Source organism: Dendrobates tinctorius, unplaced genomic scaffold (genome assembly GCF_039654945.1).
Source record: "Dendrobates tinctorius isolate UK_male_01 unplaced genomic scaffold, ASM3965494v1 ptg000043l, whole genome shotgun sequence".
Taxonomy (NCBI): domain Eukaryota; kingdom Metazoa; phylum Chordata; class Amphibia; order Anura; family Dendrobatidae; genus Dendrobates; species Dendrobates tinctorius.
Window position 1 is genome coordinate 13,179,143 of NW_027361711.1, and position 14,188 is coordinate 13,193,330.

Consider the following 14,188-nt stretch of genomic DNA (forward strand, 5'->3'; position numbering starts at 1 on the left):
CCCCACCTCCCTTCCACAGCCAGAGCCGGTACATCTGGACTATAAGACACACACATCCATTTTCGTTCACATTTTGGGAGGAAAAAAGTGCATCTTATAGTCGGAAAAATACGGTAATTCTCCCCTTAGGCAGTCGAAATAGATGCCAGATTAATCCTGAATGACTGTCTGGGACATCTTAAGACTGTCTACTAGTATAAGTCTACACAAAGAATTAGACAGTATTGATAAACCAACCCCATAGGGGGCAATTCATCAAAGTGTTTTTGCCAGGAAAATGGTGTAACTGATCTGTGCCTGCTTTCAATTGCATATTCTGTTCCTTATATATAAACAGAAAAGCTGAAATCATAGTGCTGATGTGAACCCAGCAAGTTTATGCACATGGGACAACTGACCAGCTAATATTAACATGGCAAGTAATCATTAATATGTCAACGTGATACTTCAAATGCATTATTTAAAATCTCCTATGCAATCCAAATGGCTGCATGCTGGTGTTGGAGCATACAAAGGGAAGGTTAAATAATTCACATAGGTAGACAAAATAAACATAGCTAATATTAGGAAACGTGGGCATTTATGATGAGGCAATTATCATACTTGTGAATACAGTCACTTAGTATATATTGGAAAGAGGAGAGAGGATGGTGCATGAAATGGAGAGGACTTACAGAATTATAAGGAAACAGGTGAAACATCATAGTGATCTCAGTGCTCTATCCATTATCTGTCTGCATAAATATTGTTAATTCCTCACAAAAAAATATTTGCTTTATAACCTTTTAGCTCCTCTTAATACATTCTTTGGCCTAGGTTACGTAGACAGATAAGAGGCGAATAAATCTACATGAGAATAAACTCTACAGATGTTTCTAAGCTGCTACTGACTCAGAGAAGAAACAATTTCATTTGACAAAAGGCTGGATGTGGTGGTCTTTACGTGGGTTTCTAGTGTTCTGTCATCGCACTTGTCTTGCAGACTGAGCTGCCATACCCCTTCTTTTAACTTCATGTAACAGTTATGAAATATTGGACATATTCCCATTGAACAGTCACTGAACTGTTTAGTAATTCCAGGAAAAAATTTCTCTCTAATGATAGATTTAGGGTGATTTCAAGAGACTATTAAATTGATCTGTGGAGAAACCACTGTAGCAGGAAGGGTCCCCGCCGCGTATCCAGCGGAACCAAGGGGACCGTCACCAAGGTTCATAGGGGGTCGGGGGAGGAGCTAATATAAAAGGGCCAGAGGACGCTAGCGTGGGTGAATCAGCAGATCAGCAGAGGAGGGGCAGGAGACCTCAAGCACGCCAGAGAGAAAGAGCCTTCAGCAGCCACCAGAGAAGAAGACAGCGGCAGGAGAGACGCGAGGGAGACTCGCTCTGGACCGCAGGGAGATGGCACCGAGCCGACCGACCGTGGAACACCGCTTCACTCCAGTCAGCGGCTGCGGCCTGCTCGCTGCCGCCCGTGGCCGTTGCCGCTCCACTCCAGCTCGTGGCTGCAGCCTGCCCGCTGCCACCCATGGCCACTGCCGCTCCACTCCAGCTCACGGCTGGACAGAAATAAGCTCTACTGTAGCCCGCAGCTGCGGCCAGTCCGCTGCTGCCTGTGGTCGCCTCCTCCCAGCTCGTGGCTGCGGCCTGCCCGTTGCCACTCGCAGCCGCTACCGCCCTGCCTCAGCCCACAGCTGGGGTTGCCCCTCGCTATCTGTGGGACTCCCAGCACAGCCCCAGACTGTGCCAGTGGCCTGCCAGCCACCACGCCGCATCACTGCGGCTCATCCCTGCCCGGGGGCTGCGGCCACTACCCTCTCGCTAACAGGCAGGATTCCGCTGCCTCCATGGGGGGTTACCCCGCCAAAAGACTCTCCTAGGGTCTGTTGTGCCCCCACTTTGCCTGGGCGAAGGAACGCCCGAAGCCTCCGCCAGATCCTCAGCGGCTGGGCCTAGCGGCTGCGACGCCGAAGCATCATCGGACAGCACGCCGTGGGATGTCAGGACGGCTAAGTGACACATAGTAACTAAGGACCTGTAGTCGGCCATACCGCGGCCCGATATAGACCGGCCTTTGCTGGTTTAGTCGTGTTCTCATTACCCGTGTTTCTTTGTGTTTGGTCCCTGCGAGGACAATTGTTGTTATCTTGTTTGGTTGCTCAGGATAGCTCCATCGGCATCCATATATATATAAAAGCCACCACCAACAGTTACATCCGTCTCATCTCTCGTCACTGCATCCCTCGTACCTGCTGTACCTACCCCACTTTAAGTCAAATTTCCTGAAATTCAATGGTACCCGAAAATTCAAAGAGTTTGTGATTCGATTCATGAGAATTAGAGAAAAATGACCTTCACATTCCGCTGAAGAGTTACAGAGTGAGCTAATAAGGTCAGGTCACGCAGGCACAGCCAATTAGAGGGGACTATTAAAGTATAAAAAATGGGGGCCAGTCAAGTAGCACCAATTTATGCTTTTACAATGTGGTGATAGGAGGTCACAATGCACAGCTCTTCCAATTAAGAACAGACTGACTACCACTTCCATTTTCAAGGCTTCTAGAGAGATAGGGAGGTGCTGTATGTTAACCTATTCATGCCCCATAAGGGATATATGTCTTGGATTGTGTCAGGTACTTTTGGAAAGGACTTAAAGTGAAAGTGAGCTCAGTGTGGTACCCCAGGGGAGTCAAGTCACCACAGAGATACTGCACCTCACCCAGAGTTGTGGTATCCCACTCTCCAGGTAAGGTGGAGGCACCACACAGGACTCTAACACCTGTGCCCAAAACATCCAGCACACACCCTATAGCAGCAGGGCATTTGGATGTACCCTACGGGAGGAGGATCTCAACTCTGCCTGGGTAGTGAAAGGGTGTTAGGAGGTGGGTGGAGGTAGTGGGATGAGAGTGGGAGAACAAAGTGTAGTCTGGAGAGACGTGAGGAGGAAGTGAAAATGGAAAGACATGTGTGAAGCAGCTCCTGGTGAGAGGAGCTGCTGGGAAGTAAAAGAGACTGAAGGAAGCTCCCTGTAGAGGTAAGGGATCCCAGAGGCACGGTACAGTGACCATACTGTCCATGGGGCTCGTTGCACGCCAGCTAACATTGGGTGGAGGATCGGTCGCAGTATAGGGACTGGCTCTATAACTAGTGGAGTGAACAGCGGACTCAGCTAGATAAACCAGAGGCTCCGAGCATTGCAAGTGCGGCAGCCAAATCCACAAATACATCGCTGAAAAGGCAGACACATAGGATCCAGGGACCTAGAGGTTATGCCCGACAAGATCCGAGTCAGCTGGCTTGGGACACTGTATGTGAAGGTGCTGGACAGGAGGGAGGAAATCAGCACTGTGAGACGGCCAGGAAAGGCATAAACTGAAGGGAGTACTGGAAAGGTGTTCTCCATCTATCCGGGAGTTTGCTGGACCCCTGACCTGGAGGACACAGTAACAAGCGGGCATCTGTGTGCACCAGAACTGTGAGTAAATCTTTACAACTACACCCAGCTGTGCCTTCTGCATTCTTACTGCGTCACATTCTCAGCACTGCTACATCCCTTGCCTAACACCACATCACCACCATGGCCCTCAACATCTTATATCTGCCCTAGGACAAAGCTCTGACTGTGGAGAGCTATTCCTACTCTGCTGCATCACACCATCAATCCCAGAGGATCTGAGCTGCAGCGTCGGCTAACACCTTTATTGCTGAGTACCATAGGTGGCGTTGCGAACTTATCCATAGACTTTATTCCTCATCACTTCTTATTTTTACATAGACACTCAGGGCCACGAACTGGGTCACTGCTGCCATGACAAATCCCTTTAAGACACCGGCTCGGTACGGAGTAGCCCACAGCTCTGAGGGGGCACTCCACTAGGGCCACATGAAGCAAATATTGGCTATATTAGACAGCCGATATCTGCCACTAACAGCAATGCATCCTCCATTCACTGGTGTTAGCCTCTTAAATGCTGCTATCACTCCCTGACAGTGTCATGTAAGAGACACAATCCAGTCTAAACTGCCCAAACTTTGATTCAGGTGCCTGTAGGCACTCCTTTAAGATAAAACTAAAAAGGAAAGAGCGCAATAGGGTCTTATCTGGGTGGAAGATAGAACAAATTCAAATGGAATCTACTCACCTTTCCCAGAACGAATAAAAGCATGTAAATCACTGTCAGCCTGCTGCACGCCCGAGGTTCACAACCGTGACCGCCAGTATAGTTCCTTTTGGATAAATATTTAGGCTTAATGTGCGCTGCTGAGACTAGGATAAAGTCACCACATGAGAATCTTTTTAACTCTTTATTCCCAACGCGTTTCAAAGTGAAAAGCCACTTCTTCTTCAGGGGATGACATATAGTGGATAGATACAACCTTCTCTGGTTAAATACATTCATTATTTGAATTTCGGCGCCAAAAAACCACATGGGATGAGAGGACAGATGTCAGAGTTCAAGGGTTAATGGAACGTGAAAACAGTTTATAAATGTTCTTATTATTTAACAGTAACATTTCTTAATTTCTCTTTACAGATAATATGTTGAAAAAGAAAAAAGAAAAAATTATAAAAAAGAAAGAAAAACTACATACTAAAAAAAGGTTTAATATGGGAGATGGATCGAACCCATTGAAAAAAATTATATACATATCGTAGTCCAGAGTCTATACCACTCGAACAGAGCGGATTTCGTTCCAAAAACGAAGAAAACGGGAAAGAGTATTAAAATATGTTAAAAGATGTAACTAAAATTTCTTTAATTAAAATTGTATTAAAATGTGTATGAAAATTGTATAAAAATTGTGTATCATAAAATTGCGTTGGATTGATAATTGTTTGAAAAGGATTTTTTTCTATATGGACTTAGTGATATAATTCTGAGGCAGGATGTCAAAATGATCGATTGGTGCATGGTAAAAGAAGCGGACCTACAAGAATGAGTCCAGACATACCCCACGGAAGCAAGTTCTCATCCAAAATGAGAGATCACCTAAAACATTAAAAAATTGCTTAAAAATGGAAAGGGAAATTATTAAAATCTAATCAATAGATTAGTGAGAGTGCTCCAATGGAAAAAAAGAGACAAATACATACAGAATTCACTCCAAATGTACTCCAGGAAATTATTAAAAGACAAAAATATTTTAAAAAAGGAAAATTAAAGGAAGACTTCTGTGATTTCGTTTAGACCGTTAGGCTTCAGCGTGTTTAATCTATAAATCCAAAAAATCTCCTTACGGTTTAATTGTCCCATTCTGTCAGGGTGATCACTGGGTATGTGTTCGATAGGGCTAATTTTTAACCCATTATAGTTTTTACCATGTTTCAGAGCAAAATGCCTGGATAAACCGTGTTGCATAAAACCTATTTTAATGTTATGTCTATGGGAATTAACCCTTCGGTGTAAGGGCTGAATTGTTCTTCCCACGTATTGTTTTTTGCAGTCACATTCTATAACATATATCACGAATCCTGTAGTACAATTTAAAAAACTTTTGATGGGAAAACATTCTTTAGTGAAAGTGGATTGAAAAGTTTTTTCTTTATGGGAGATGATACCGCAATATAAGCAATTACTTTTACCACATTTATATATCCCTATTACTGAATTTGAGGGATGGGAGGATGGTTTCATTCTGAGACGACTTGGAGCAATTATATTTTTAATAGTGGGTGCTCTACGAAAAGTGATACCGGGATTTCTGGGAACAATATTACATAAAATTGGATCATTTAAAAGAACATGCCAATTGCGTGTTAGAATTTCTCTAATTTTAATGTTCTCAGCGCAAAATTGTGTGATAAAATTACCTGTAAATTTCTTATTATCGGTTGTGATTCTCTTGGTTCCATGAATTAATAAATCCTGAGAGAGGTTTTTACTGGTATTATAGGCATCTTTAACCAATCCCTCAGGATATTTTTTAGCTTTAAACCTTTTTCTCAATATTTCAGCCTGATTTTCGAAGTCCTTCATATCAGTACAATTTTTTCTGATTCTTTTATATTGGTTTGCGGGTATATTTTTTAGCCATTTATTAAAATGACCACTGCTGAAGGGTATATAGCTATTTTTATCAACGTGTTTGAAAAAGGTTTTCGTTAGGATATTATTATTCTGAATAAATATCGTAATATCTAAAAAATTAATGGTGGAAGAATTATATAATGAAGAAAAAGACAAACCCCAGGAATTGTTATTCATATCTCTAATGAATTCATAGATATCATTCCTGGAGTTATCCCACACAAAAAACAAATCGTCTATGAATCTTTTGTAGGTGATAATGATAATGTTATTATAAAATTTGGATTTAAAAATATAAAAATCTTCGAATACCCCCATAAAAATATTTGCATATGTAAGTGCGACCTGGGACCCCATTGCAGTCCCAAGCCGCTGATGATACAGGCTCCCTTCAAAAGTAAAATAATTATTTTCTAAAATAAATTCCATCCCTTTCAATAAAAACTTTTTTTGCATAGATGACAATCTCCTATCTTTCACTAAAACCTTATTAAAACATGCCAATCCAAGGTTATGAGAAATATTGGAATATAAGGAAGAGACATCCATAGTTAAAAACACATATTGCGGTTTCCATCTGATAGTTTGAAGTATTTGAATAAGATGTGTGGAATCTCTAATATAACTATTTAATAGGGGTATATGAGTCACCATGATTCTGTCAATGTATTGTGACAAATTACTTGTAATGGAGCCAATACTAGATATAATAGGTCGGCCTGGAGGATTATCCATACTTTTATGGATTTTAGGGAGGTGATAAAAAAAAGGTGTACGATGGTTGGATATAGTTAAAAATGTATATTCATTTTTGTCAAAAATATGATGATTATTTCCTTCCAGAATGAGTTTATCATAATTTATCTGTATTTTTGTAAGCGCTTCAAATGTGGTTTTCATTAGAGTTGAGCGAAACGGGTCGAAAAAATTCAAAAGTCGACGACTTTTGGCAAAGTCGGGTTTCATGAAACGAAACCCGACCCTAGGATGAGGTCGGCCACGAGGTCGGCGACTTATGCGCCAAAGTCGCGTTTCAAAAGTTTGTTTTGCGCTCTTTTTCAGCCAATCAGGATCCACGGACACTGTGGGCAACGTGATGACATAGGCACGGGTCACCACCATCTTTCAGAAGGGCATGCAAGTGATTGGCTTGCTTTGGTGGGCGTCACAGGGGGTATAAAAGGGCGTGCACGCCGACCGCCATCTTACTTCTGCCGATCTTAGCATAGGGAGAGGTTGCTGCTGATTCTGTAGGGAGAGCGTTAGGCAGGGAAGAAGACAAAAATACTGCTTCTGCTGCTAGCGATTTGGCCTGCACAACACACAAGTCACTGTGTGTGCAGTGCAAGGGGAGGCTATATTGTGGTGTATCAGTGGTGTTGGTTGTTGGGCTGCCTTTTAAGGCTTCCTGACACACTGGCATTGCTGTTTACCCACTGCTCCGCAAACTGCTTTTTTAAAAGCAATCCAATCTCCCTTATCCTCTCGTCACTTTGGTCACAGGCAGCTGTGCCATCGAGCGTGTCACATAGCGCTCAGATATCAGTGGGCCTCACACCATCCACAAGTGTCCAGTGTCCAAAAGTGTACGCAGAGATTCAAAATCTCCATTATCCTCTCGTCACTTTGGTCACAGGCAGCTGTGCCATCGAGCGTGTCACATAGCGCTCAGATATCAGTGGGCCTCACACCATCCACAAGTGTCCAGTGTCCAAAAGTGTACGCAGAGATTCAAAATCTCCATTATCCTCTCGTCACTTTGGTCACAGGCAGCTGTGCCATCGAGCGTGTCACATAGCGCTCAGATATCAGTGGGCCTCACACCATCCACAAGTGTCCAGTGTCCAAAAGTGTACGCAGAGATTCAAAATCTCCATTATCCTCTCGTCACTTTGGTCACAGGCAGCTGTGCCATCGAGCGTGTCACATAGCGCTCAGATATCAGTGGGCCTCACACCATCCACAAGTGTCCAGTGTCCAAAAGTGTACGCAGAGATTCAAAATCTCCATTATCCTCTTGTCACTTTGGTCACAGGCAGCTGTGCCATCGAGCGTGTCACATAGCGCTCAGATATCAGTGGGCCTCACACCATCCACAAGTGTCCAGTGTCCAAAAGTGTACGCAGAGATTCAAAATCTCCATTATCCTCTCGTCACTTTGGTCACAGGCAGCTGTGCCATCGAGCGTGTCACATAGCGCTCAGATATCAGTGGGCCTCACACAATCCACAAGTGTCCAGTGTCCAAAAGTGTACGCAGAGATTCAAAATCTCCATTATCCTCTCGTCACTTTGGTCACAGGCAGCTGTGCCATCGAGCGTGTAACATAGCGCTCAGATATCAGTGGGCCTCACACAATCCACAAGTGTCCAGTGTCCAAAAGTTTACGCAGAGATTCAAAATCTCCATTATCCTCTCGTCACTTTGGTCACAGGCAGCTGTGCCATCGAGCGTGTCACATAGCGCTCAGATATCAGTGGGCCTCACACCATCCACAAGTGTCCAGTGTCCAAAAGTGTATGCAGAGATTCAAAATCTCCATTATCCTCTCGTCACTTTGGTCACAGGCAGCTGTGCCATCGAGCGTGTCACATAGCGCTCAGATATCAGTGGGCCTCACACCATCCACAAGTGTCCAGTGTCCAAAAGTGTACGCAGAGATTCAAAATCTCCATTATCCTCTCGTCACTTTGGTCACAGGCAGCTGTGCCATCGAGCATGTCACATAGCGCTCAGATATCAGTGGGCCTCACACCATCCACAAGTGTCCAGTGTCCAAAAGTTTACGCAGAGATTCAAAATCTCCATTATCCTCTCGTCACTTTGGTCACAGGCAGCTGTGCCATCGAGCTTGTCACATAGCGCTCAGATATCAGTGGGCCTCACACAATCCACAAGTGTCCAGTGTCCAAAAGTGTACGCAGAGATTCAAAATCTCCATTATCCTCTCGTCACTTTGGTCACAGGCAGCTGTGCCATCGAGCGTGTAACATAGCGCTCAGATATCAGTGGGCCTCACACAATCCACAAGTGTCCAGTGTCCAAAAGTGTACGCAGAGATTCAAAATCTCCATTATCCTCTCGTCACTTTGGTCACAGGCAGCTGTGCCATCGAGCGTGTCACATAGCGCTCAGATATCAGTGGGCCTCACACAATCCACAAGTGTCCACTGTCCACAAGTGTGTGCAGAAATTCTAACACTCCCCTGTCCTATAGACACCTTGTACCTTGTTTTACACTACTATATAGTTTGTTGGATTTTGTCTACATTTCTACCAAAAATGAGGAAGGCTGGTGGAAGAGGCCGTGGAATTGGGCGGGGGTTGGCAGCTGGTAATGATGGTGTTGGTGGTGGATCTGATGGTAGTGGCAAGAGCAAAATAGGACCGAATGCAGGAGGTGCTGACCCTGCGTCATCGTCTGGCTACATAAGGCCTCGAACGCTTAGTTTTCTAGGAGTTGGCAAACCGCTTTTAAAGGCAGAGCATCAGGAAAAAGTTTTGTCTTACATTGCTGACTCAGCCTCCAGCTCTATCGCCTCCTCTTCTTCAGTTGTAAAAAGTAAAAGCACTGAGTCGTCATTGGAGGCTCATGTTCATGAACCACACCTTTCCTTGTGTCCTTCACCCCAACCAAGATTGAAGGATGACGCAGGCCATACTACTGATTACTCCATGGAGCTGTTTTCACATACCATGCCTGGATTATCAAGTGAAATAGTGAATTACCCAGGCCAAGATGAATCTGACATGGAGTGCACTGATGCACAGCCGCTGATGGATGATTCTGCTGTTACATTCACTCAGAGCACCACATTGTCCTCGCAGTGTACAGAGCCAGATTCTGACCCTGATGAGACTCAGGTGCCCCTTCCTGCACACTATACCACCATACACGGTGACACAGAGGAAGGTGCACATGACATAGAAGAGGAGGTGATGGATGACCCAGTTGTTGACCCAGATTGGCATCCATTGGGGGAAGAGGGTGCTGCTTCCAATAGCTCAGATGAGGAGCATCCACAGCAGACATCGACATCGCAACAGCTGTTATCTGGCAGGCCCGGAGCACTCCAAAGACAGGTTCCAAACATCAAAAGAGTTGCTGGACAGCTTGTCCAGAGGGTCAAAAGATCACAGCGTGCTAGGCCGCAAAATGTCTGCCAAAGTAGGAAGAGTGCAGTGTGGCACTTTTTTGAACAAAATCCTCATGATCAGGCCAAGGTTATCTGTAAGAAGTGCGCAAAGACCTTTAGCCGAGGGAAAAATCTGAAAAATTTGAATACCAGTTGCATGCTTAGACATTTAACCAGCATGCACTTGCAAGCGTGGACACAACACCAAACCTCAAGTGCCACATGTGCAACTGATCACAACGAAGGTAGTCATCAACGCTACATTGTTTCCCCCACTGTAAGCCCACCGGTTAGCACAGCAACAAATGTTGAGGTGTCGTTGCAAGGCCACAGCAGTCAGGGAATCCCACTGTTATATCAACGAAAGACTGATTCTAGGCCATCAGAAAGAACACCAACTCCATCACCATCATCAACCCTCTCTCAGTCCGCCCTGTCCACCGCTACTTCCACCATATGCAGCTCTCAAGTCCAGCTCACCCTCCCAGACACTATGAGTAGGTCAAGAAAGTACTCAGTCTCTCATCCGCGTACACTGGGTTTGAACGCCCACATTGCCAAACTAATCTCGTTTGAGATGATGCCCTTTCGGTTGGTGGAAAGCACAGCTTTCCGCGAACTCATGGCCTATGCAGTACCACGCTATGACCTACCCAGTCGCCACTTCTTCTCTCGCAAAGCCATCCCAGCCCTCCACCATCATGTGAAAGACCGCATTGTCCATGCACTCAAGCAGTCAGTGAGCGGAAAGGTGCACCTCACAACTGATGCATGGTCCAGTCGGCATGGCCAGGGCCGTTACGTGTCCATCACTGCGCACTGGGTTAATGTGGTGGATGCAGGGTCCACAGGGGACATCGGTGGTGGGACAGTGCTGCCTAGCCCACGGTATAGGAAACAGTTGGCTGTAGGCGTTCGACCCTCCTCCTCCTCCTCCTCCTCCAGAAGCGAAAGCTCGTCCACAGAGCGCAGTCGTACGAGCACTCCATCTGCAGCTGCCACTGTTGCACACGATGTGTCCCCCTATCGAGCAGCTAGTGGAAAGCGTCAGCAGGCTGTGTTGCAGATGATGTGTTTGGGCGACAGACACACCGCCGAGGTGCTGGCCGAGTACTTGAAGCGACAAACTGAGTCATGGCTGGGCAGTGTACATCTTGAGGCAGGCAAGGTAGTTAGTGATAACGGCCATAATTTTGTGGCAGCCATAGCCCTTTCAAAACTCAGCCACATACCTTGCTTGGCTCACACCTTGAACCTGGTGGTGCAGTGCTTCCTCAAAAATTATCCGGAGTTAACAGCCCTGCTCCAGAAGGTGCGAAGACTGTGCGCGCACATCCGCCGGTCGCCTGTACACTCCGTTCGTATGCAGAAGCTGCAGCGATTGCTCCACCTTCCCAACCACCGCCTCATTATCGACATTGCAACAAGGTGGAACTCCACCCTGCACATGGTGGAGCGGCTGTGCGAGCAGAGGCAGGCCATAATGCATTTGTGGGAGGATACACGGCCAGGCACTTTGAGAGCAAACATGGAGTTGACAGGCGTGCAGTGGTCGAAGCTGAAAGACCTTTGTAAAGTCCTTCAGTGTTTTGAGGAATGCACACGGCTGGTAAGCGCAGACGACGCCATCCTAAGCATGAGCATCCCACTTATGCGTCTGCTCATGCAAACTTTGACGCACCTTAAGGAGCAGGCGTCTGCAGCCAATGTTGATGAGGAGGAAGAGGAGGAGGGAATCCTTGATGACATTCAGCCATTGTCTGCTCAGGGACCTCTCCTGGACGAGGTGGAGGAAGAAGAGGAGGAGGAGGAGGAGGATGATGGGGATGATTACTTAGGGGAGGAGGATGCATCTCGTGGGGCAAGTGAAAATGTTGGCGTGGCAAGGTCTGGTACAGGGTTTGTGCGTGACTGGAGGGATGTGGATTTGCCAGAAAGTGCTCCTCCACCCAGCACTCGCAGTGCATCATTGACACCGGGAACATTGGCCCACATGTCAGATTATGCCTTGCGGATCCTAAAAAGGGACCCCCGCATTGCCAAAATGATGAACGATGACGACTACTGGTTGGCCAGCATCCTGGATCCATGCTATAAAGGCAAATTACAAAACATCATGCCACAGGAGAACCTTGACCTAATATTGGCTAATAAACAAGCAACTCTGGTAAATCGGTTGCTTGAGGCATTCCCAGCACACAGCAGCGGTGATGGTTCTCACAAGAGCCGTACGGGCCGGGGGCAGCTTGGCAGAGGTGTTCGTGGTGCACACAGCAAAAGTGGCATTGGAGACAGGGGTTTCATGACAATGTTGTGGACTGATTTTTCAAATACCGCTCACACAACTGGTAATACTGCATCGATGGAAAGTGACAGGAGACAGCAGTTGTCAACTATGGTTACAAACTACTTTTCCTCCCATATCGATGTTCTCCCACACAGGTCATTCCCCTTTGACTATTGGGCCGCTAAACTGGACACCTGGCCTGAATTGGCCCAATATGCCTTACAGGAGCTCGCTTGCCCAGCTGCAAGTGTGCTATCGGAAAGAGTCTTCAGTGCAGCTGGATCAATCCTGACAGAAAAAAGGACCCGTCTGTCAACCCAAAATGTGGATAATCTAACCTTCATTAAAATGAACCACGCATGGGTTTCCAAGGATTTTGTCCCACCTTCCCCTGATGACACATAGGGTGACAGAAAAATGGCTTGCTTTGGTCCACCTCTTCCTGGTACTTCACCTATTTCGCCTTTTGCATCAGCTGAATGTCCAACATCAACATATGCCACTTTCTAAAACTCCATAACTGTGCTGCCTCCCCCCCATGGCCAGGGTCACCACCTACCACACGACACCGTGCGAGTGCCGTTGCCCTGGACAGGTGGGTAGGCCGACTCTTGGGCGCGGGCACTGGCACAGGGTCCCTCATAGTGCAATCAAGTGGTGCACACCCGCCGTCAGACACACCGCTGTACTATGAGGGGACCAGTGCCAGTACCGACGCCCACGAGTGGGCCCCCCTTGCTTGGCCGGGGCCCCAGCATTTGCAATCTTTACCTCTCCCTGCTCCTCCGCTGTGTAATCTGGGCCGTCAAATCCATACTGTGCCTGACACCATCTGAGCCTGCCTCCTGAGACACATATTTTGAATGTGTACGCTATCCATACATGTTATCCAGGGATACGGTACCCTTTCTAACCTTTGTGCAATGACGTGCAATCCATACTGGGCCTAACACCGTCTGAGCCTGCGTCATGCTGTATAGACATATATTTTGAATGTGTACGCTATCCATACATGTTATCCGGGGATACGGTACCCCTTCTAACCTTTGTGCAATGACGTGCAATCCATACTGGGCCTAACACCGTCTGAGCCTGCCTCATGCTGTATAGACATATATTTTGAATGTGTACGCTATCCATACATGTTATCCGGGAATACGGTACCCTTTCTAACCTTTGTGCAATGACGTGCAATCCATACTGGGCCTAACACCGTCTGAGCCTGCCTCATGCTGTATAGACATATATTTTGAATGTGTACGCTATCCATACATGTTATCCGGGGATACGGTACCCTTTCTAACCTTTGTGCAATGACGTGCAATCCATACTGGGCCTAACACCGTCTGAGCCTGCCTCATGCTGTATAGACATATATCTTGAATGTGTACGCTATCCATACATGTTATCCAGGGATACGGTACCCTTTCTAACCTTTGTGCAATGACGTGCAATCCATACTGGGCCTAACACCGTCTGAGCCTGCCTCATGCTGTATAGACATATATTTTGAATGTGTACGCTATCCATACATGTTATCCGGGGATACGGTACCCCTTCTAACCTTTGTGCAATGACGTGCAATCCATACTGGGCCTAACACCGTCTGAGCCTGCCTCATGTTGTATAGACATATATTTTGAATGTGTACGCTATCCATACATGTTATCCGGGGATACGGTACCCTTTCTAACCTTTGTGCAATGACGTGCAATCCATACTGGGCCTAACACC